The sequence below is a fragment of the Mytilus galloprovincialis genome, chromosome 3, assembly GCF_965363235.1.
Source record: "Mytilus galloprovincialis chromosome 3, xbMytGall1.hap1.1, whole genome shotgun sequence".
NCBI lineage: Eukaryota > Metazoa > Mollusca > Bivalvia > Mytilida > Mytilidae > Mytilus > Mytilus galloprovincialis.
The window spans coordinates 7,287,118-7,311,796 of NC_134840.1; the positions used below are offsets into that span (position 1 = coordinate 7,287,118).

Genomic DNA, 24,679 nt, shown 5'->3' on the forward strand with positions numbered 1-24,679 from the left:
TATAACATCAATTCTAAACTAGTATCTCAATTGAAAGGTCATTCCTGTAAAAGTGATGTTTTCGTAATGTACTTTGTACGACCTTTCGTTTGATATATGACAAGCATACCCTTTGAAAACTTTTTCGTTGTTTACACTTAATGGGGTTCGTGTTGTTTATTCTTTAGTTGTGTCATGTGTACTATTGTTTTTCTGTTTGTCTTTTTCATTTTTAGCCATGGCGTTGTCAGTTTGTTTTAGATTTATGAGTTTGACTGTCCCTTTGGTATCTTTCGTCCCTCTTTTAATGACCTCATCCACCTACATTTTTGAGATCGAAAGTATGATATATGTAACATAGAGTAGATGAGCTTTCATTTGATATGCGACAACGCCATTTTCTAGAAAGTTTGATTTTTGCACTTAATAACCCTATTCAACTAATTTTTGGAGGTCGGGAATTTGATATTTAAAATGTACACATCATGACATTTCATTTGATATACAATCCCTATCATCAAAGAAAATTTATTTTTTGCACTCAATGACCGCATCCAACCAATTTTTGAGGGACGTCAATTTGAAATGTGAAATGTACGCTTTATGTTCTTTCATTTGATATGCGACAACCTTCCCATCTGAGAAATTTGAATTTTTGCACTAAATGACCACACCCTTCCTGTCCCCCTGGGTTAAAAAAGAGGTTTAACATATTCATTTTTAAGTAGAGTTTATTAAGACCTTCAATTTTATATATCAGATGACCTCATTTGACAAAGTGTCAAAATTATGCAATATGAACTATATAAATAGAAGTTATGAAACTTACAAAGTCAATGCAAAACATGAAAATTTCAAATTGATTTTTTGGTGTTTTTTTCCCGTGGAATGTTTTGGTATTTGGTCAAACATAACTATATTAACCTCTTCAATGTCTTAAACATTTTAAGTGGTAAGCAGTTGTTGATTCAGAAATACATGCCTCCGCTCGCAAAATTTCAAACTGCATTATCTTTCAAATCGATTCTATCTCTTATACGTTTTGAGAAACATGCAAAGCAGAGAAATTGATTTAAGGGGATATATAACTCTTATAAGGTACGATGAAATCCTATACAGCCTCATATGGTAATATATCATGGTGAGATCTACCTATTGTCCAAATATGGTCATGATATATTTAAAAACAACGAGGGGGGTGTTGAAAAAAACAATAAAAGGGAGATAACTTCTAAAGGGGATAATAAAATCCTACAAAAGTTTATCAGGTAAAAGTTCATAATGAGGTCTATCGATGGTTCAAATTTGGTATTGATAACTCCAATAGAAGCGGTAGGATGTCGCGCCAAAAGAATGCTGGAAGTAAAAAAAAACATTAGAAAAACAATAAGGTCTTTCTTCACGTAGGGGAAAGACCTTAAAACTAGTATCTCAATTGTTTGTAAAACAATTGAAAGGTATTTCCTGTAAAAGTGATGTTTTCGTAATGTACTTTATACGACATTTCGTTTGATATACGCCAGGCATACTTTCTGATTTTTCGCTTTTAACACTTAATGACCTCACCCGTCTACATTTTTGAGATCGGAAGTATGATATTTGTAACATAGAGTAGATGAGCTTTCATTTGATATGCGACAACGTCATTATCTAGAAAGTTTGATTTTTGCACTTAATAACCCTATCCAACTAATTTTTGGAGGTCGGGAAATTATATATTTTAAATGTACACATCGTGTTTTTCATTTGATGTACAACAACCCTATCTTAAAAGAAAGTCAATAAACCCATCCACTCCATTTTTGGGAGTCGTCAATTTGAAATTTGAAATGTACGCTTTATGTTCTTTCATTTGATATGCAACAACCTTACCATCTGAGAAATTTGAATATTTGCACTAAATGACCCCCCCCCCCCCCCGGGATGAGAAGGGGGTTTAAAATTTTCATTTTTAGGTAGAGTTTATTAAGACCTTCAGTTTGGGTATATCAGATGACCCCATTTGATTTTTTGGTGTTTTTTTCTATGGAATGTTTTTGGTATTTGGTCAAACATATAACTATGTTAACCTCTTCAATTTCTTAAACATTTTAAGTGGTTAGCTGTTGTTGATTCAGAAATACATGCCTCCGCTCGCAAAATTTCAAAATGCATTATCTCTAAAACGACAATAGATATCTTAAATGATAAATGATCTGCAGTTGAAGGACAAAATTATAGAAAATTTCAAAGTTCATCAAGGTCAAATGAATCATCAAATGTTATGATGCAATACCAAACTTGAGAACCAGAAGTCGTAGAGACATGGGACTACCACCATTCAACTCAAGACCACTTGACCTTCCAAATATCACAAGGCCAAGGTCATAGTATACTGTGGAGGTCAAGGTGAAATTTTATCATAACCTGACATTGACCTCAAATTGAAGGTCTTGACTTACTGATCATCTTTACAGTTTATAGTACGTTGCTATCTGTGTAAAAAGATATGCCAAAATACTATACTTTTAAGAATGATCCCGTTGTAACTTTTGAACAGACGGTCGGACATGTTCGGGCTTATTGTATTAAATGTAGAGCTCGTCGAGAGGAACAGTGTATGTATGCAGCAAACTCTTATGGTTTTCTTAATATGTAAGCTTGAAATTGCAGCGTATTTTTTTTTGCACTCAGTGACCTTTGACCTTGTGTGCAATTTAAAGGTCACATGAATTAAAGATTATTGGTGAAGGTTCAAGTCTCTACCACTGCCGGTTCTGAAAATGGAATTTTTCGAAAAATGTATAATTTTCAAGGGAAACAACTCATTATCAGGGCAAATAACCTACTAATCGTTTATGTTTATTAACATAGCCATCTGTTCCTGTACATGCTGCCATTTTCAATTCTATTCTATCTGTAATACGTTTTAAGAAAATTGCAAATAAAAGAAATTGCTTCAAGGGGATATAACTCTCAAAGGGGATGATGAAATCCTACACAGCCTCATCCGGTAATAGGTCATACGAAGGTCTATCGATGGTCAATGTTTAGTCTTCATAACTTCCATAGAAACGAGGGGAGAGCATGTCAAAAAAATGCTGGAAGAAAAAAAAAACATTACACCAAAGCATATGACTTTCATGATCGTTGTTTATAACTGAATCTTTCATGTTTTTTTAAATGAATAAGGAGTTAAGATGGTATGTACGTAGTTTTCTGTCAGTGCTTGAATTCGATTTTTAAAGTGCAATCAAATATTTTTAGATTGTAAACACTATAATTTCATTTCCGACCTAGATATAATCCTAGGACACACTTTTGGAAAATACGAATAGCTATTTATATATGTACCTGATATTTTAAAATACGTCATAAACCTATTAAATAGAAAGCCATAGTGGGAGATGAAATTGAGCCGTCACTTCTGTATACTATTTTATTTTCGTTTTATTTTTGGTGTTTTTTATAAAGGATAATATAACCAATTACATGTTGATTATAAAAATACAAATATACTTTGACTTCTAGTGATACCTAAATCAATTCTTTTGTTCAAGTCTTACACTATACTAGTATTCAAGAACAAATCAAAAGGCATAGTCTACTTCGGACTTGTACAGCAATATTATTAATGCACCGTCTCATTGAATACCGGTCTAACTCAGGAGTCCTTATTTCATAGTTGCTTTAAATGTAGGCCTAACACATCAAATGTAGTGATTCACTTTGTGTTTTCGTTAGATGTACTTCTTTTTGTATTCATCTGATGAGCTAATCCTTTCTTAACTGATTTATATACTAGTAGTTCGTTCTAATGTTGTACTATTGCATCAATGTCCCAGGTTAAGGGAGGGTTGGGATCCTGCTTACATGTTCAACCTCCCCACATTATGTATGTATGTGTCTGTCCAAAGTCAGGAGCCTCGAATTCGGTAAATGTGTTACATATTTATTTTTCGTTTATTTTTTTGTACATAAATCAGATCGTTAGTTTTCTCGTTTGAATATGTTTACATTGTTGATCTCGGGGCCTTTTATATCTGACTATGCAGTATGGGATATGCTCATTGTTGAAGGCCATACGATGACCTAATGTTGATCATTTTTGTATATCCTTATATCAATGTTTGCTTTATTGCGGTCCTTTTTTACTTTTTTTTTTTTTAACTCTGACTCATTCAGTTGGAAATGTGTTAGATACTTCAACATATGGACGCACTTTATTACACTCTGCTCATATGTGAGCCATGCTATTCCAATATGTATATATCTCCCATGTTTGTCTGCATATTCTTTGACTTTTTAATCAATTGACAGCAGTTATAAACCTTCAGGAACTCGGTTGAAGATTTCAATAAGAAATATAGATTTAAACATTTTTTAAACCGTGCAAATTTCGTTTCTTCGTATAAATTGAGTTTCATATATACGCTCGATTGATTTAAATCTCATGAGAAATTTTAGACGTGAATTTCACGTGAGATTATTCAGAAATTCATATTATCAAAAAACGCCTATGTAAGACTTGAATAACTGTAAAAATAAAGCAAAGTTAATAAACAAAGCTTATATTAAAAGCTTTGTAATGGTCTTTTCAGTTTTTACTCAGATTTAAAAAAAAAAATGTAAACCACCTTCATAGAGATATATCAATTCCATTTTAAAATAGTTCATTGTATTTTCTCCGTATTCAAGAATGTTTTAAAAATTAAAGCAAATTTTAAATAGGCTTTTAAATATTTGTGTTGAAATGTCTATAATGGCAGCCTTTAATGTAAAGAAATTTAAAATTATTGCAGCGACTATGTAATAATTGTTAAATCATATTACACATTTTATACAAAAGAAACATTTATTTTAAAACTGTCATTATACAATGGTAGTTCCCCTGTATACTCTGTCATCAAATACCCATTTTAATGTTAAGTCCAGGAAGTGATATCCGGTCATGAATCATGTTATTCAGCGTAAAAAAATATATGTAGCTATTTATACGTCCTACTTGTATTCATTTTCTATAAATTGATTTTAATTGAAAACTGATTAACTGAAACAAGAAATTAGTTTAATTTAGCCTTTATAAGCAATGAGAGATCAATAATATAACAAGATGAATTTGAGGAGAAAAAAAATGACGACAATATTTCGAGGTTCATTTTATCTGACAAAACAGGTAGAATTTTATACAACTAAGGCATATAAGTATTTTCATGACAGGTGTTCATTATTATGCTTCAAACTTTGTTGTTGGTGTTGAATTAACGTGGTTTCATATCGATGCAAAAGTCATCAGAAAGAAATATAAATTTTATTGCGATTATCATGCTTACCATTGACGGATCTAGAAATTTCCATAAGTGGAGAACCACTGACTGCCTAAGGGGGCCCGCTCCAGTCACGCTTCAGTGATTCCCTATATAAGCAACCAATTTTTTTCCCAAAAACGGGGGCCCGGGCCCCGTGCACCACCTAAATCCGCCTCTGCTTACTCTGTCGGCGCAATCGCTGTTGCTTCTTACTACTTTTTTGTTTGTTACTTTCGATTTTCGAAATTTGATATATTTTAACACTTTAATGTTTATTCATATTCACCATCTCATTTGAGACTTCAATTGCAATTGGTTTTTAAAGATGATAATAACATATAAATGGGTTTGTTTTAAATGCATAAAATACAGATTTAACTTGTTAGTTTATACCTAAAATGATTTACATTGTCATCTAAAGAGAACTAACTCTACTAAATTTTTAGATAAGTGATTGTTTGTTAAAAATGTTAAGCGAAGTCAAGTTCTTTTGTTCACATATAAGTTTAAAATACCAAACAAGCAACCAAAACAAGTCGGAATAAATTGAAACAAAATACCAATAAAACTCTTCCCAATAGTATTAAATATGAGCAACACGACAAAATGGTAGCTGTGACGGGTTGAAAGCTACTATTTTACTCGTAGTACCCATCGTAGTATCCATGTCATGCAGATCGTGTTTATAATGAATTGGGAAAAGAACAATGCATTGCGGATACGACATATGCAACACATTTTTGTTATCTAGGAAAGACATATATATCCAATAATGGTCAAACAATCTATGATGGTGGTGTCTGTAAAACACAAAAAAATATTTAAGATGTTTTATACACACTGCCTTTGGGTGAAGGTGTTAGGGTAGATTATCACTCGAAGGAAACGACAAAGTCGCGGGTAAAACAGAAATAAAGTCATCAATCAAGATATTTTTCTTTAAACTCAAAACGACGGAAATAATGTAGAAATAAGAATCGATAAACTTCGGCTGTAGTGAGTGATAAAAGAAAATTGAGGTAACAATCAAGATAGTACTCTTTTAATTAAAAAAACTTCGAAATTGATGTAGAAAAAAGAAGACGCTAAAAAATTTAGGCATTAACACCCGTTGCTAGCTTATAATAACATTAACGGTACCAATTTTTCTGCACCAGATGCGCATTTCGACAAAACATGTCTCTTCAGTGATGCTCGTGGCCAAAATATGTAAAATCCAAAGCTTATATAAAATATGTAGAGCTTATAAAAGTTTTGTATAATTTTAAAAATGCCGCGTGTGGAATGAAATGAATGGACATACAAGTAATGTGCATAAAGTATCATAAAACAAATTAATATTTGTATGATTTGTTTTGTTTTGGTGCTAGAAATTATTTATCAGCTTTCATCAGTCTTCATGTCTAGTATTTCCATAGATAAAATCCCGAATCAAGTCTGCTCTTATTTGTATTTCCTTTTGTTGCTCCTACAAACAGATTTTTCTTCATATCAAGTAGAATATTTTGATGCTGGTGGACGTCTCCCAAATGCATAAGAAAGTTCCCTAAAATACTGTCCACAATTACCGCAACACAGACCCACATACTGGATACCTATTTGGGCCTCTTCCGCAAAATACATTATATCGCTGTTACTGCAACGCACACATTCTAAATCGTTAGGGTAAACAGGTTTTCCTGAAACAATTTACATTATTAATATATTTTAAGCGGTAGAGTACAAAATGTTAGCTTCAATAGTAAAGTTAAAACTTTGCGCTAGAATGATTGTTTTTAGTAAACACTTTAAACTGATTGATAGGGTTACTAAATTTATAATCAAAATTGCTAGTTTTAAGAAAACTAAGTATTATACTGTTCCAAAATATGAGAATCAAAATAAATGAATGTGAGCATGAGTCATTTTGAGTTATTGTTTCTCTTTTCGCCATTTCCACATATTATTGTATCTATATTTTATCTCTGAAACAAAATACGAATTGTGCAATTCATTTGATAGATTTTAAAGAAAATTAAACAATACATACCATTTTCTGGGTCTTTAAGAGATTGAAATGATTTACATTTATCGCTCGTTCTGAAGGAAACAGGTAAAGAAGCAATGGGACCATGAGGAAAATGTTCAAATTTTGTTTTCTGAGCACCAAAAAACAAACAACAATAAAAACAAAACTTTGTAAACTAAAGACTGAGCAACACGAACCCATTCAAATGCACGAGGTGCTCCGAAAGTGTAAGCTCCACATAAGACACTTGTCGTGTTGTTCATATATATACTAACCAAGAGATAAGTCTAATTCGGTAAGTCATATACGAGAAAAAAAAAGAATGATAAAGGGTGCAATAATCAGAATAATTCAACTGTCATCTGTGGAAAGCAAATTTCATTACGGTCAACCAACTCGTGAAATACTTTCGATTTCACCTCTTTGAAATTGACTATCAATATATATTTTAGAAGAGGGACGAAAGATACCAGAGGGCGAGTCAAACTCATAGATAGAAAAAAGACTGACAACTCCATGGCTAAAAATAGAAGAAAAACAAATAATAATAGTACAGAAAAAACAACATAGAAAACTAAAGACTAAGCAACACGAACCCCACCAAAAACTGGGGGTGATCTCAAGTGCTCCGGAAGTGTAAGCAGATCCTGCTCCACATGTGTCACCCGTCGTGTTGCTTATGTTATTACAAATCCGGTAAATAATCTAATTCGGTAGGTCACATTCGTAAAAAGGGAAGGGTATTGTAGTTACAACATAAGAAACTATATCCGATATTATCTGTGAAACCAACTAACTCGCGATGGCGTCCGTAAAATTTACGAAGGTATGATTTCAATTTCACCATTTGGAACTCTTGGTTTATTAGCTTCCTTGTTAGTAGCAATCCTCTATCAAGGAAATCATGATAGGAAATACATGCCAGGGAGTATCGTATTAATTTGGAGATATATACTCCGTATGCAGGCGCTGCTGGAATGCTACATAGACATGAAAAGTTCACAATTGGGAAGCTTAAATCATCTCTTTTGTCGTAAAGTTTTGTTTTCAACCGACCCTGATTGTCAATTTCCAGATGTAAGTCAAGCTATGATGCAGACTTAGCTGTATCTGTAGTATCCTTTTTTATCCAAATTTTTTGTTTGAATCAGAGAGATTCTTTTCAAAGTAGGATTTATCCCTCCCCAAGACAAGATACTTGTATCTACGTTCGCCATTCTTTTTAATGAAACAAAGTAATACCAACTCTTTCAATTTGTCTTTTAGTTTGGAATGGGGAATTCTTGTGTAAAGTGTAGAAAAGTCAAATGTTTCAATACTATTGCAAGATGAAAGAGTCTTAGATTGTATGTACTCTAAAGCTGGGGTCACACATTCACGATTTTACTGCCGTCCTTGACAGGACTATTCCCGATTAACATTTGTCAAAAGTCTGATCAAGATCCTGTGAATCGTGGATGGAAATCCGATTTGTATCTTTCGCCAGGTAAAATTCGAATGAGTCTGTCACGACTGCGTCCCGATTCTACCGAATGTAATCCGACAGAGATCAGAAAGTGACAAGACAGTGAACCGACGCTGACGGAAGTTATCCGTTCGAAAACTGTCGGCATACTCGGGATGATCAGGTACTGTCGGAACGTAATTCTATCACGGTCCGCTCTATCGCATTGCAAACGGCTTTGTCTGGTCTCAGTCGAATTGTATTCTGTTATTGTCGGGACTTCTCCAGATCATTCCCGTTCCACAGGACACCGTCCCGAATACACAGAACATTGTTAGGAATTCGATCCGATACAGCAGAATCTGTCACGACATAGGCACGATTGTAATCCGATTAAACAAAACCGGCTGAGTTTCCCCGAATGTTACGGGACGCACCTAACTGTCGGGGTGCTTTGCCGAACTATTCGGACCCTTCCCGACCAGTAGGAATCTGTTACGAACTAAAACGACTGCGTTCAGACAATAATAGGACATTCCAGATAATTGAGGATACTAATCCGACTTTTTCACTTTTCGTGTCGTATCGCTGTCTGATCTCAAACGTGAGCAATAATCGGCAATGTGTGAACCCCGCATTAAAGATCTTTGAAATTTTAATTTTTTAGTATCCATATCTGATTCACGCCACCTCTAGAACAGGCAGTTTCACAATAACTTTGGAGCCCGGCTTTGATTGCTGATAATATAGATGTTTTGTGGAGCACTTAAAAGACCCAGCAGTATACCGTTGTTTGTAAGGACACTTATGTAGTTTATGTATCCAATACAGTGATTGAAGATCCAGTTCTTCATTTTTGGTTGAAATTCCAGAACAAACCTATGATTATCCAGGATTTTCTCTTTGGTAAATGTCGTGAGGGTATATGTTGAGTTTCAAAGTGAATTGTCAATATATAATTTATTTATAAAGATTATATGTAAGGATGTTTACACACAAAAACGATATTGTTTGGGGCTTTATCTGCGGGGACACCAACATATTTGTCATCGAGGTAGGACAAGTGTTTTGCAACATTTGGGTCTTTAAAATTGACGTAGCGTGGGTATTGATAGAACCATTTAGTTTCTTAATTCTGATGTGTATTAACGACCTCACAGCCTTAATCCATTCGGAAAGAGTATCTACGTCTTCTTTTTCGTGTTTAGTACATTCGCTGGCATAATCCTCGACTGAATCCATCAGTATTTTGAAGTTGTATTTCCGATTGATGTATTTAGGCTCAACGTTTTTCAAACCTTAGGATAACAAATTTCGTTAGGAACTGTAGTTGCCAATGTTGATATCTCCGTCGCAAGCCGGATTATATGTAAATTGGGAACTAGCACAGGTGCAATCAAGAGGTTAAGACTTGAAGTCGTCAATGTTGAGATCCTGCAAAACGTGTTTGTAATTGAAAATTTTAGTTGCAATTGGTTTGGTATAGGTATAAGAAATTATTGGTAGACTGATCTTTAAAATAAGAAGGTACTAGAACTAGTTTTACTTTGTCTACTGTTTAAATGATTTCGATCGCTAATGATCTAACCTATAATCTTAACACTTGTAATATGGATGCATCATTTATGAATTTTAAAACTGTTAGCTCTTTTTTATGCTTTTTCGGATACTCACTTTACACACTTTTTTTATTTCTTTAATTAATCATAGGACCTCTACCACAGTTTAGACCTACAACTGCAGCGCCTTGTTTCTCTAAACGTTTGTAAGCCTCTGGTAATGGGACACCGTCTGTTGTAACGTCGGGGAAGTAAGCTGTTATTGTTATTACGGCTGGTAGACCTTGAGAAAAAAAACATACTCTCTTTAATCAAATTACAAAAACCTATAAATGTGGTCTTACTGTACATGTCTTTTTTGTAGCATTCTTAAACATAATTACTATCTTAAATACCATATACGAGGGTGAACGTTTTATTTACGACCACTTTAATGATAGCAAAGTAATTTATCTTTAAACTATTAAGTATAAAAACAAATCTACAACATCAAAACATCAATGATTGTCTGTGCTCTATTTATTACCATTTTAGTGGTCTATAACTGTGTGATATTTTCACAACAATATGAATTTGTACATAAATAAAAGATTTTGAATGTTTATATCATCGCCTTCATTTTTTCAATCCCCATTTTCATGCGAAACAATTTTGTTAATCTTCTTACAGATTTGGTTCTTTACTCATACGAGGGAAAACTTAAACTAGAGCTTTGAGGAAAAGGAGATAGCATTATCATTAATTTCACATTTCACTAATTAGATGATGTTTTACTATATAAACAATGCATATGATCAAATTCGTGTTATATTTTGAATGTAGCTTTCCCATCGAAATCTAAATAAAAGATACTGCAAAGAGAGTCTGCCTCTAACTGTAACTACCAGCAAGAACTTGACAAGGAGTGTCAGTTAATATCAACAAAAGTTTACTACAAAAGGTCTTAGTAATTTCACCTTTCTAATTGTGAACCTTCAGTTTTCAGGAAGCAACATGCTAGTCAGGTCTATATTTGGAATATGTATCTCCCAACTGATACGATAGTCCATACCTTACGATAAACTTGATAGAGGGTAGCTGTTTACAAAGAAATCACTGAACCCCATTGAACCAATGGTTTCAAGAAGCAAAGTTGTATATATCCCTTCGAAAGTTTCATGGACGCTACTGAGATTTGTTGATCAATTTTGAATATCTGTGGCACAGATGATCACGAATATGTTTCAACTGTTGTAACTACAACCCTTTCATTTTTCGAGATTCTGACATCACCGAATAAGACTTATAACCGAATGTGTACTAATCATATTTATCTGTTTCTCGGTTACTATAACCCAGATTTACATATATACAAATATACTGCAAATGTTTAGATTTTCCTTTCACATTATTCCAATAGCTATGTCTTATAAATAAAGTACTGCACAGATCAGTTTATCATTTCAAAGGTATGTTTCCCCATATTAATTTACAATTTACAGATTAAAATAGCATTTACTAATAATAAACGGTTGTGATCTCATTTTACCTCGAAAGGTAAGAAAATTTGGCACTACCTATTGCACCTCTAGCTTAAACAATGAAATCGAGAAGACAGGAATTGTGTTCTCTCAATCCGCTAAAATAGTGAATTCTTATTCTCGATCTTACCAGCGACTGTTTTATCATTCCATTCTATATCTATTGATCTAATCATCTGAACTGGTATATCATCTACATACCTTTACCAAATTCCTTGATTGATTGAAGGGCAAAGGCAGCTTCTTCGTAGTCATTAAACGTTTCGCCAATTAAATACATTTGTTTTTGTAGTCAGCTTTTTCCTCCGCAGCTCATCCTATCTGTTCCTGTCAAATACAACCATAAATATTGTTTTGTACCTACTAAATAGGATGCATAAGAAAACCTGTTGGATAGTTTTCTATATTTGTTTCAGTTCTACTTTCCGATGATAAATGTTAGAAACTGTATTCCTTATTTGATGGAACTTACCTTGAAAATGTGCTTTGTATCCCTACGAGCTTTTTGGTCGTCTGATTTATACACAGCTGAATTACAAATATCAGCCGCCATCCATTTGTTATGATCGTCTGCAACTTTTCGCGCCATCTTTAAAGCACTTCGATTTAATTTTTCCAATTCCTTACGATGAGTCTTAATTCTCTATGACCATAGTACTGTAACAAAATCATTACATTTTATCAATAACAATGAAAATGAAAAACGGGGACTTATTATAAACACTTAGGTTTATCTTCCTTCAAAATATAGATTGCCGTATACCAACTTCTTGAATGCCCCGTAAAAGTTTGTTACCAGATACATTAAATAACAAATAAACGTATCCATGAAACTCATGGACTGGTCTTACTGATTTTATGGCCGAATTAACAAATTTTCAATTTCACTGACCCTCTAAACGAGTATATAAATACCGTTAATGCTTCAACAACATCAGAACCGGCATGTGCAAATTCTTCGTACATATTCTGTACAAGATGTGGGTAATCTAATACTACTTCGGGTATAAATGGTCCCATCTTAAGATATCCCCTTCTTCCGAATTCTCTAACATATTCCTTCGCAACCAGAATTGTATCTCAATTTTCCAAAGCCGTTTTGAAATCTGTTAATAATATGAAACTAACTATATCTCTGTATGGTAAAAAGGCAAAAGACAAAACAGATACTATAAAAGATGTAGGAAGTGCTCGAGGAAAAATAATTTAAAAAATCCAGATTCCGAAGGAGCTTGGATTTCTTTCAATCCAGTTTAATTGAGGTCTCGAGTTGGGCTGTCAGTTTCTGCTAGTAGTCCGTTGTACATTTATTCATCATTGTCAGTTTGCTTAGTTTCTTTTGTTACCTATTTTGATATTGGTCTCAGACTTCTTTTACGCTGAGTTTTACTGTATGTATTGCTGTATGTTTGTATACATTTGTTTAGGGTAGGGTTTGGATCTCACAAAACATGTTTAACCCTGCAGCATTTTTAAGTCAGGATCCTCAAGCCTCTGTTAGTCTATTAACAAATTAATTGAACATTATACAACTGTCATGTTACTGACTTAGTAGTCATTGGCTAATGTAGAAACGATTGGATAACGAAAATAATGCTTGACATGGATTAGGAACGTTGTATAATACATTGGTGTAGTGATTTTCTTTCCAAGATGACACCAATACCAGATCATTTTGCTAAAAGTACATTTTTTTCAATAACAGACAGTTTGATATTTGAAACAAATATTAAGTAGTTTGTAAAGAAAGTGCAAAATCAAATCTTTTAAACAAATTATACGCAATTATTATTTTTGTATATGGAAATTATTTTTGAGAGTCCTTTATCAATATGAAAAATAAATACAATCTCACTTTAAAACAAACAACGAATTGGAACATTATGCAAACTAAATCTTTCAAAGAGCAAACGATGATATATTATATGTCAGTTAAAGTGGATGATATTAGCGATCAGAATAGACCGATGATATTGTTGGGAACCGACAAATGATAGACTTTGTCAATTTTGTACTTAACGGAATGTTGAACCGAACTACATTTCTTAATTGTGAATAACGATATCAGAAATACATTTTTTTTTAGAGATTTTAATGTTCAGTGACTATATTCACATAGAAAACCACAGGAAATGCTCGAAGAAAAGTAACTAAAATATTTTGGATCGTCATCTTACCGTGAACAAAATTTTTTTTAAATATTTTAAAAAATTAAGACCAGATCTGAACGCTTGCATGTTAATTTTTTCAACTATAAGTAAATTTCTGTTGAATTCAAACTTAAATGAAAAGAGATATAAAATGAATAAAATATAATTTTTGTTTGTTCAGTCTTTAAAGGAAGTGAAATATCGAAATAATTATTCGCTTATAGCAGCTAGTTTAGTTCAATTATGTCAAAATAAGATAAGAAACATTGCAAAAGAACTATTAACGTTCAAGTAAATAATTCGACAGTATTGAATCCATATTTATGCTACCTTCAAAATGACCTCTTAGTTAGAGATGGGTTAAAGATAAATTAGGCGTGTTTAGTTATAAAAATGAAACGAACGTCAACATTGAAAAAGGAACAATTGTTAACCGTTTGATGGACTGAAAACAAGTAAAACCGACGATTAACATATATTTCTAAACCATAACATAAAATTTTAGCTGACCTAGAATAATCCAATGGCACGAGTTTCCTATCTATATACATGTATTTAAATCTATATTTATGTATATGACGTTTTATAAGACTGGTGATAGCCTTCAGAGGTCACCTTTATGGTTAAGAAGATTGCGTCTAGTCTAAAATAGACATGAAATGTTGATACATCCTATTGAGCCCATGCATTGTAAATTGTGTATTTCAAACTCTTTTCAGTTGGATATACGTTTAAGTATTTAACAAACCAATAATATGAATTTGAGTCAAATCGGTGAATATGAATTTGACAGTATATGCCCCTTAACACGTGATATGATATGATAATTAAACTGAAGTAAAGAGTGAAACAATGTTAGATGGGTCGGATTGTTGTTGTTTTTTTTTTTTTGTCAGATTATGTATTAGACTCATCGCTTTAATAAACAATTTACCTTGTTAACTCCCTTTCTTATATATGGAATAGAATCTATAGTTAATTTATCATTTTCTCACCTTTCTTAGTTCCTGTCATTTCTTTTGGTGGTTAAGTTCGTTGTGTATTAGACATGATAACGCACAACATATTCATGCATATCTTCTCTCATGTTAAACGTTTAGATGTGAAGTATACATACATACAATACTAAATATTTATTGAATTGAGACTCCATTATGACGTATTTGTATGTATTTTGTAATATAAAAATTAGTCTTAAAAAAAATGTAGACAGCTGAGTCAAAACCCTTCCACTTAAACAACATTGACGACACTGGATAACTTAATGTTTAAGTTTATATGTTCCTGACCATACTCGTTTATACGCATATGATCACACCAAACAGGTGAATAACCAGATGAACTTTGAATAGTTCCCTTTTTTCTGTAAATTGCGTAAGTAATAATTTCTAAATTAGATTCGGACTTTATCATTTGTTACATGATTAATAATATAAAGTTATTCTTTAAAAAAAAATAAAACATTATTATTTGATCATTTCCGATTTGTCATTACAAAACTCAAAAATGGCATTTGAAAAATAAATTCAAGAATTGTTTTTAACTGTTAAAAAAAGAGACATCTGTTAAACTCACCATGACATATTGCATTGAAGAGTCTTTTGTATTTTTATATTTTTTTATGATCTAACAGTAACAGAAGTTTACGTGTTGTCTCTAAATTCGTATTTGGAATATAACACTGGGGAAAAAGTTTTTTCACTTACAAACCAACTGGACGATAGGGTGAAGACTAGCTTTAATTTGCCTTTATCAAAATTGAGCAATACATGGTATGGAACATAAATATAAAAAGGGAAACGTCCCGTTTTACCAGATTGTGACCTACCGAATTAGACTGATCACCCATTTGTACTTTTGTCCTGACAATTCGACAAGATCCCCCGGGTATTTGTCCCAAGATAGGAACATGTCATCAAGTGTTTGTGATTGGTCGCTGTCTTCCAGTTCTGGGGTTTCCGTCTAAGTAGTTATATATTGGGCTTTCTTCAAACATATACGATTTGATGATTTCTTTAAAAATTTAATATTTTTTGTTGAAAAAGAAAACGATAATGTAGTATGCAAAACGTAAAATCCCAAAAATACTGAACACCGAGGAAAATTCAAAACGGAAAGTCCCTAATCAAATGGCAAAATAAAACGACAAAACACACCAAACAACAACTGTCATATTCCGGACTTGGAACAGGCATTTTCAAATATAGAAAATAGTGTATTGAACCTGGATTTATAGCGCTAAACCTCTCACTTGTTTCACAATCGCATCACATGTCATTATATTTATAACGATGCGTGAACAAAACAGACATACATTTATTTTAAAACCAGTTGTTGGCATGACACGGGTTGTGTTCTTCTTATATATGTTATGATGGTAGGATACTAAACCCCTAACGGGATATTCATATGATGAAGAAATAATCTTTCAATTAGTTTAAATGAAGTCTGGAGCTGTCATGTCAGTTAACTGCTAGTAGTCTGTTGTTATTTATGTATCATTGTCATTTTGTTTATTTTCTTTGGTTACATCTTCTGACATCACACTCAGTCTTCTCGTGAACTGAATTGTAATGTGCGTATTGTTATATATTTACTATTATACATTGGTTAGATGTATAAGGGGAGGGTTGAGATCTCATAAACATGTTTAACCACGCCGCATTTTTGCGCCTGTCTCAAGTCAGAAGCCTCTGGCCTTTGTTAGTCTTGTGTTTAAAATCTTTAATTTTAGTTTCTTGTGTATAATTTGGATGTTTAGTATGGCGTTCATTATCACTGAACTAGTATATATATATTTGTTTAGGGGCCAACTGGAAGACCCCTCCGGGTGCGGGAATTCCTCGCTGCATTGAGGAACTATTTGTGACCTTCTGCTGTTGTCTGTTCTATAGTCGGGTTGTTTTCTCTTTGACACATTCCCCATTTCAATTCTCAATTTTATAATAGATAAAATTGTCAAAATAGGGGTACAGCAGTCACCACTGTGTCATAATCTCAATTAGAACAAAAACAGACAAATATTTATCAGAGAAGCACAAAATACACATAGATTCTATTGTTAAATATGTTCATGCGTTTGTGTGTATGTTGCAGCTTCTAGCTAGCTATAAAACCCGGTTAAACCCTTCACTGTCTTCGAAGAAAGTTCAAAGTAAGGAATATGTCACATGTTGTCCAGTGGTTGATTGATTGATATTTGTCAGCGTTTGATGTTGCAATGTTTTATGGACTTTCCACTTTTTTTAAAGCTGGTTTGATGACGGTTTTTTTAAAGTTGAAACTCCCATACAAAATACAAAAACAAATCCTAGACTAATCAGTTTTGTCTTCTTAATCGTTTAGTGAGATGTTAGCATTGTAAGCTACTGTTGCTTATGTTTAATATAACTAATTAATTGGTTATCAAAAGTACCAGGATTATAATTTAGTACGCCAGACGCGCGTTTCGTCTACATAAGACTCATCAATTAACTATATGTTGTATTATTGCTTTCGAGGCAATTATGCATCTGAGTTTATTTCTAGGATGTTAACCCTTACCCTTACATGTTTAACACAATATAAATCCAAAACAACCAGTTGTGTGTGTGCATTAGTTATCGCAAATGTATAACGATTTATCATCTCTATGTCGTATTCATATGACTTGACAAATGGTATATGCTGTTTAGTCCACTCACACCACACTACACATACGACATTTTATCTATTCTCTGTATGAGGTAGATTAACACTTGATCTTGAAAAATGCAATGTCCGGTCATATAATGTTAACTGGTCAATTTAAAACAAAAGTTACTAACAAAAAAAACTTTTGTTCTTTTCAAAATTTCTTCGACAAAATTATTTCAAAATATCGCTAGCTTACAATTGCTTCTGTCTTCCGTGTAGACAATGTTTAATTGGTTATGATTTCAATTCTTTAATTTTGAATTAAAGCAGCTTGTATGACGTTCTTTGACCTACTCGTAGTTCATTGAACTATCTGTTCAGACGCTGTTGACATTTAACAAATTCTGAGTAGGAGCTGCAAGATCATGAATACCAAATAATTTGGTAAATGTATATCTCGTATGCCGGTGAAGCTGCTATATTGCAACTAACATAATTTGCAGCTGTCCTAATATTACAGGTACCAGGCTTATAATTTGATACGCCAGACGAGAGTTTCGTCTTCATAATACTCATTAGTGAAGCTCAGATCAAAATAGTTAAAATCCTTAGTGTTTGAATAATTATTGCTTTTCTTTTGATTATTAGGTCTTTCCACTTTTCCGTGGAAAGACCTATTGGTTTTCTTCTGATTATCATTGTAGTGACTATGAATGTAAGCCAGACCTTTCTCTCAACTTTACATCGGGTAACCTGTCATTCCAATTGTACGAAGTAGCCTCAGTTTGAATTGTTAACTGCAAGACTGCAAATAGTGTGTATCTTCTACAGTTTAATTGTGGTAAACAGTAATAACGGCCATTGTAGTGACTATGAATTGATAATGTTTATTTCACATCATAATGATCCAACGCCTCCAAAAGAAAGATCGTTGACTTTTATAGATCAACGTTACGAAAACCTCCTCCATCGGGTAACCTGTAGCTTCGTCTCACATTTAGCCCAGCGATAAGAAATCTTCAACTGTTAACATTTTTTCGCAAAAACCTCTGTGAATTTTAATGCTCTGCTCACCTGTACTTTGAGCGCCCGAGCTCCCGCTATCAAATAGGCTATGCTAAAATATAACTTCCGTTAAATAAGTCTCGAAATGCAAGTCTTTGTCAGCTTTATTTAGGATTGTCACACAATACAATATCTACCATGCATTGTGGCAACTTTCATATCAGCTATACGTGTCTGTCGATATGGATGATAATTTAACTTGATATACATTGTATTTATTATGAAATACTATTGATGTTGTGTCTTGTGTTCCTTATTTGTCTGTTTGTCTTTTTCTTTTTAGTTATGGCGTTGTCAATTTATTTTCAATTTATGAGTATGACTGTCTCTCTGGTATCTATCTATCAGCCCTCTTTTGCGACATTACTAGTGTCCTAGAGAAAATGATTACAGCTCAATGACGACACACGTTTAAACTCACGTTTTGATAAGTGTGACAATGTTTAATATAAAGAACCTTCCAACAGCATAATATGAATTGTTTGATCTCATTCTTAGTATTGTCTGGCACATTGTAAAATCTAAAGGCGAATTAAAGGGCAACTTTTGACATTTTCTTGTCTGTCATTAACTTTTGAGAAGTTATTTGCTTTGAATGTGACGTATCATAGATTCGTGTGAAAATCATAAATTAACTGACGATAGCTATACAAATTATCAGGATTATACCTATTGATTTTGAAAACAAAATCAGATGATTTTCAGAATATAAAGTGTTTTGCCTGAGCAACTACAACGAATGAGCTCTAAAAACTTCACACTGTATCGAGCTGTTGATACTTTACAATATCTATATACGAAAATCGATTTATATGATCGTACTTGTTTTTTGTATGATCAAACCACAATCATCAGTGATCAGTGAACAGAATAATTTTTCCAATGACATAACTATAAAAGTCAAAGCCTCATTTATCTTGTAACAGGAACAAAACCGATATGTAATATTCAATATGTTCTACAAACCGGAATATACTTTTTTAAAGAACACAAGACCATCAATACAGCTTCTGCAGGCCTAAGAAATTTAAGAGTTTGATTAACCAATATTTAGATAAATACAAACACAATATCAAAGTTATAAAGTTCCAACCACTAGAAACAGTTAAGAAACAACCAAAACAATCCCTGAATATAAAGTGTGGAATTGTGTTGAAAGCCTTACAGTGATATGTAATTGTTTTATTTTTGTCTTTTGGTCTCTGGAGGATAGTTGACCCATTGGTCATCATACTACATCTTATTTGTATATAGAACTATTAATTAAGTATTAGATGCTAAATCAAGGCTTTTTAAAATATTTCAATAAATAAAAAAAAAAATGTTTGCACAAAAGTCGACCATAAATTGTGATAGCAAGAGGTACAAGTTATCTTATCCTGAACAATAGTTTTGTCTATTTTATAACGTATATTCATATAAACATTATAAACAAATAACCTTTAAGCAAATCAAAGACTTTTCTTTGAAATTAACAACAGGAAGGCACGTTGTTCAATTATCACCATATTGGTAGTTTTGGTATAAAAGTCAATGTTTTTATTTTTACGACAGACAATCATGGCAAACTTTTCAAACGTATCCGTTGTAATTTCAACACCTATCAGCAATATATCTATATCTATTTCGACAGTTATTCTACAGGTTATCGGTGTCATATTTAATACAGCTTTTATCCACATATCCCGTAAGGGTACTGACAAACGTACCGACGTTACACTGCTACTGGCTTGTAGTACACAGATAGGCCAGGCGTTGGTTACGCTTGTTAAGTTTATGTTTGTGCTGGTTTGCGAAGATGATAACACAGCATTACAATGGTACTTTATCTTTGGTAAGTAATCTTTCTCTTCTTTATTTTATACCCGACCTTTTCAGTGTTACAAAAACAAATGTACATGCTTAAGAAAGAAAAAAAAACTGTTCTCAAACGATTAAAACACTAACTACATATATATATCAATATTAATCTATTTATTGTTCTATAACTATCTTCTTTTTCAATGTATTCATTTATGATAAAAAAAAATAATATATCAGAGTTAAAATATCCAACTGCAGAAACATTAGAGCTGATTGTGTCAAAGGGCAAAATGAAACAAAAAAGGATGACTTAAGGTTCAATCCACCATTTTCTATATAAATAATGCCTGTAACAAGTCAGGAATATGACAGTTGTTACCTTTTCGTTTGATGTATTTGAGCATTTGATTTTGCCATTTGTTTGAGGACTTCCCATTTTGAATTTTCCTAGGAGTTCATTTTTTTTTTTTTTTTTTTTTTTTTTTTATTTTCCTTTTTAGTGTAAACGTAGAGAAAAGAAACATTTAGACAGAAAATACAAATGAAACTTAAAACGTTTACATAAACACGTGAGCGAGTAACTCTAGACGGCTGGATAGATATGCCACTAGTCGTATTAAAACAACATTCTGGTACGTTTTATAATAAATTAACAACAATATTTAGGATATGAAGAACTTCACAGCGGGTTTATAAAGTAACGCAGGAATCTCAATATCACTCGTTAATATATGATTTTAACTTTTACAGAAGCATTTGATTTCCTGTTCCGTGGACTCTATATCTAAATATCACTCGTTAATATATAATTTTAACTTTTACAGAAGCATTTGATTTCCTGTTTCGTGGACTCTATATTTTAATATCACTCGTTAATATATAATTTTAACTTTTACAGAAGCATTTGATTTCCTGTTCCGTGGACTATACATATGGCTGTCACTATTATTATCAATAGCCCGATATTTCGTCCTTAAGAACATAGAAATTCCAAATAACAACCTAAAGGTTAGGAGATCAAAGATTAGACAGTGGTTGCCAATTCCAATCGTTTTAGTTGCTTCCTGTATCTTTCTACTCATGATCACATTGGAAATACCAGATTTTTCAAGATATGCTACATTATACTTGTTGCAGGTAGCCATTATTGGACTACCAATGCTAAGCTTTGTTATTCTCACCATTTTGCTTGTTTTGTATACTTTAAAATTAGTCTATAAAAGACAAAATATGATAGGTCAATGTTTGGAAACATCAAGCACTATTCATAAATCTCAACAAAGTGTAACACGAAAACTTCTTCAACAAGCTATCTACTCTCTTCTATATCACATTGTGTTTATGGCACTTCCATATAGCTATGTTGTAATAATGGATATTTGCATTGGTAACTGGTTAACTAACGGTTACATCTTGACCAATCAAAAACTTATATACCATTATTCTTGGATTATTCTTCCAATTCTCAATCCGATCGCATTGGGAATTTTTCTAAAGAAACATAGAAAATCATTACTACTATTTTGGAAAGCAATTCAAATATCAACAGAGAGACCACGATCTCTGGAACCTATCCCCGAATCACAAGAACTACAAATAGTCCCAGAGGACATACATGTATCCATTGAGAAAAAAAGATCCAATGATATTTCATGCAGAAAACTATCAACAAGTGAGCACTGTTCAGTTATAAGTCGACAAAGCATATTATCTACAAACGATCCGTTATATTGTACACCTGATTTCCCCTTCGTTGAAACAGATCTTGAAATTGACACCTTGTCCGTCTACAATGGATACCCGTATGACGACAGATGTGAAGTGTTTCTCTCGAACATGACAGGTTTGACTACGTTTGGTACAAGACAAAAACAGCATGAGAAATCCTCTTTCTCAAAAGGCAGACTTAGTGATGGATCTTTATCTTTTGCTAAAGGCAAATTAAGTGATGGATCTTTGTCTTTCGCTAAAGGCAAACTTAGTGATGGATCTATCGGTTCATATACAAGTATTTCAGGCAGAAGTACAATGAGTGTGTGTAGTTCAAATTGCTATACGCATAGTATTGGTTCGTATAGAAGTGGTCCTTCTTTACAACATTCCATTTCGATACAGTCAAATCAGTCAGTAGAAGAAGCTGTAACACGAAAACTTCTTCAACAAGCTATCTACTCTCTTCTATATCACATTGTGTTTATGGCACTTCCATATAGCTATGTTGTAATAATGGATATTTGCATTGGTAACTGGTTAACTAACGGTTACATCTTGACCAATCAAAAACTTATATACCATTATTCTTGGATTATTCTTCCAATTCTCAATCCGATCGCATTGGGAATTTTTCTAAAGAAACATAGAAAATCATTACTACTATTTTGGAAAGCAATTCAAATATCAACAGAGAGACCACGATCTCTGGAACCTATCCCCGAATCACAAGAACTACAAATAGTCCCAGAGGACATACATGTATCCATTGAGAAAAAAAGATCCAATGATATTTCATGCAGAAAACTATCAACAAGTGAGCACTGTTCAGTTATAAGTCGACAAAGCATATTATCTACAAACGATCCGTTATATTGTACACCTGATTTCCCCTTCGTTGAAACAGATCTTGAAATTGACACCTTGTCCGTCTACAATGGATACCCGTATGACGACAGATGTGAAGTGTTTCTCTCGAACATGACAGGTTTGACTACGTTTGGTACAAGACAAAAACAGCATGAGAAATCCTCTTTCTCAAAAGGCAGACTTAGTGATGGATCTTTATCTTTTGCTAAAGGCAAATTAAGTGATGGATCTTTGTCTTTCGCTAAAGGCAAACTTAGTGATGGATCTATCGGTTCATATACAAGTATTTCAGGCAGAAGTACAATGAGTGTGTGTAGTTCAAATTGCTATACGCATAGTATTGGTTCGTATAGAAGTGGTCCTTCTTTACAACATTCCATTTCGATACAGTCAAATCAGTCAGTAGAAGAAGCTGTGCAGGACACAATCATTTACTTTTAAAAAAAGAAACCATAATATACACTGTCATTTGATGATAGATAAATAAATATATATATAAATGAATCAATAAATAGTCAATGCTCTATTGTGCTCTTTCTATGCATTAAAAATTATATTTGCTGCTTATATTTCTTATCTCTATGTTCTGTGATTTGATGCTATGTATATGTTATTTATATTCGGTTCAAAAACTCTTAAGAGCTTATGTTTGTATTATTATATGTGAACCGAATCAAAATGAAACTTTCGTATTCGTTATTTGTATTCTTTTATTTTTTGTCACCCTTTATAAGGTAATTAATGCAACAAGTCTTCAATCTCAGAGTAAAACAAGTCAAAAAGAACAATCAAGAACAAGCAAAGAATTGCGTAGAAATGTATTGCAATCATGATATATAAAATGAAAACACAAATACTTCCACATTACTTTCGTCTATTGCATATTTGCACTATTTGTCTAGATGTTTTTTAAATTAAGTAATCTGTATTCAAAGTCAGGATCTCATACATACAATTTTACAGAATTCTACAACAAAGACTACAAAAAGTACCATTAAGTGATCTCATGTAATTGGATCTCAGTCACATGATTGGGGCTTTGTATATATAAGGAAACGATGATAGTCCGTCGGAAGGGGACGATACACGGCTGACCCGTGTTAAGAGAGAGCCATATCTCTTGCACGTTAAAGACACCCTTGTAGATTTCGAAAAAGAGTAGGCTAATGCCGCTACAAGGCAGCACTTGCACCCGCAAAGTGGAAAGGGGTTTATATAAGTTGCAAAACTTGTTTCCCAATCCACTGTAAATAAATATGTTAAAACTAAGGACCAATGATATATATCAATTTAATAAATGTATTACATCACTTGAACGTCATGTGTATAAATATATTAACATGGTTATCATTACGTTAATAAACATGCTCAGTTTTTATTTGTATTTTAGAAATACTTAACTGCATTCAGATGGTAGGATTTAAATGTCACTCGGTTTTAAAATGTCATGATTTAGAACTTGTTATAACAAATGCAATATGGAATTTCAAGGATCGCTGTTGCACCACACGAATTTCCTTAATCAAATATCTGACAGATTAAGACTTTAAATGGATATTACATGTAGCTGTCACTTTCATGTTCACCTATTTGAATCACATTCTCATACTTTATTTATAACATATTAAAACTTATATTACATTAAGTATGAAATAAACCATTACCAAT

At 32.8% G+C, this 24,679-nt stretch overlaps 1 pseudogene; it reads right to left on the reverse strand.

Moving 5' to 3' along the window:
• Positions 1–7,202: 7,202 nt before the first annotated feature.
• Positions 7,203–14,962, reverse strand: LOC143069852 (betaine--homocysteine S-methyltransferase 1-like; annotated as a pseudogene).
• Positions 14,963–24,679: the final 9,717 nt, after the last annotated feature.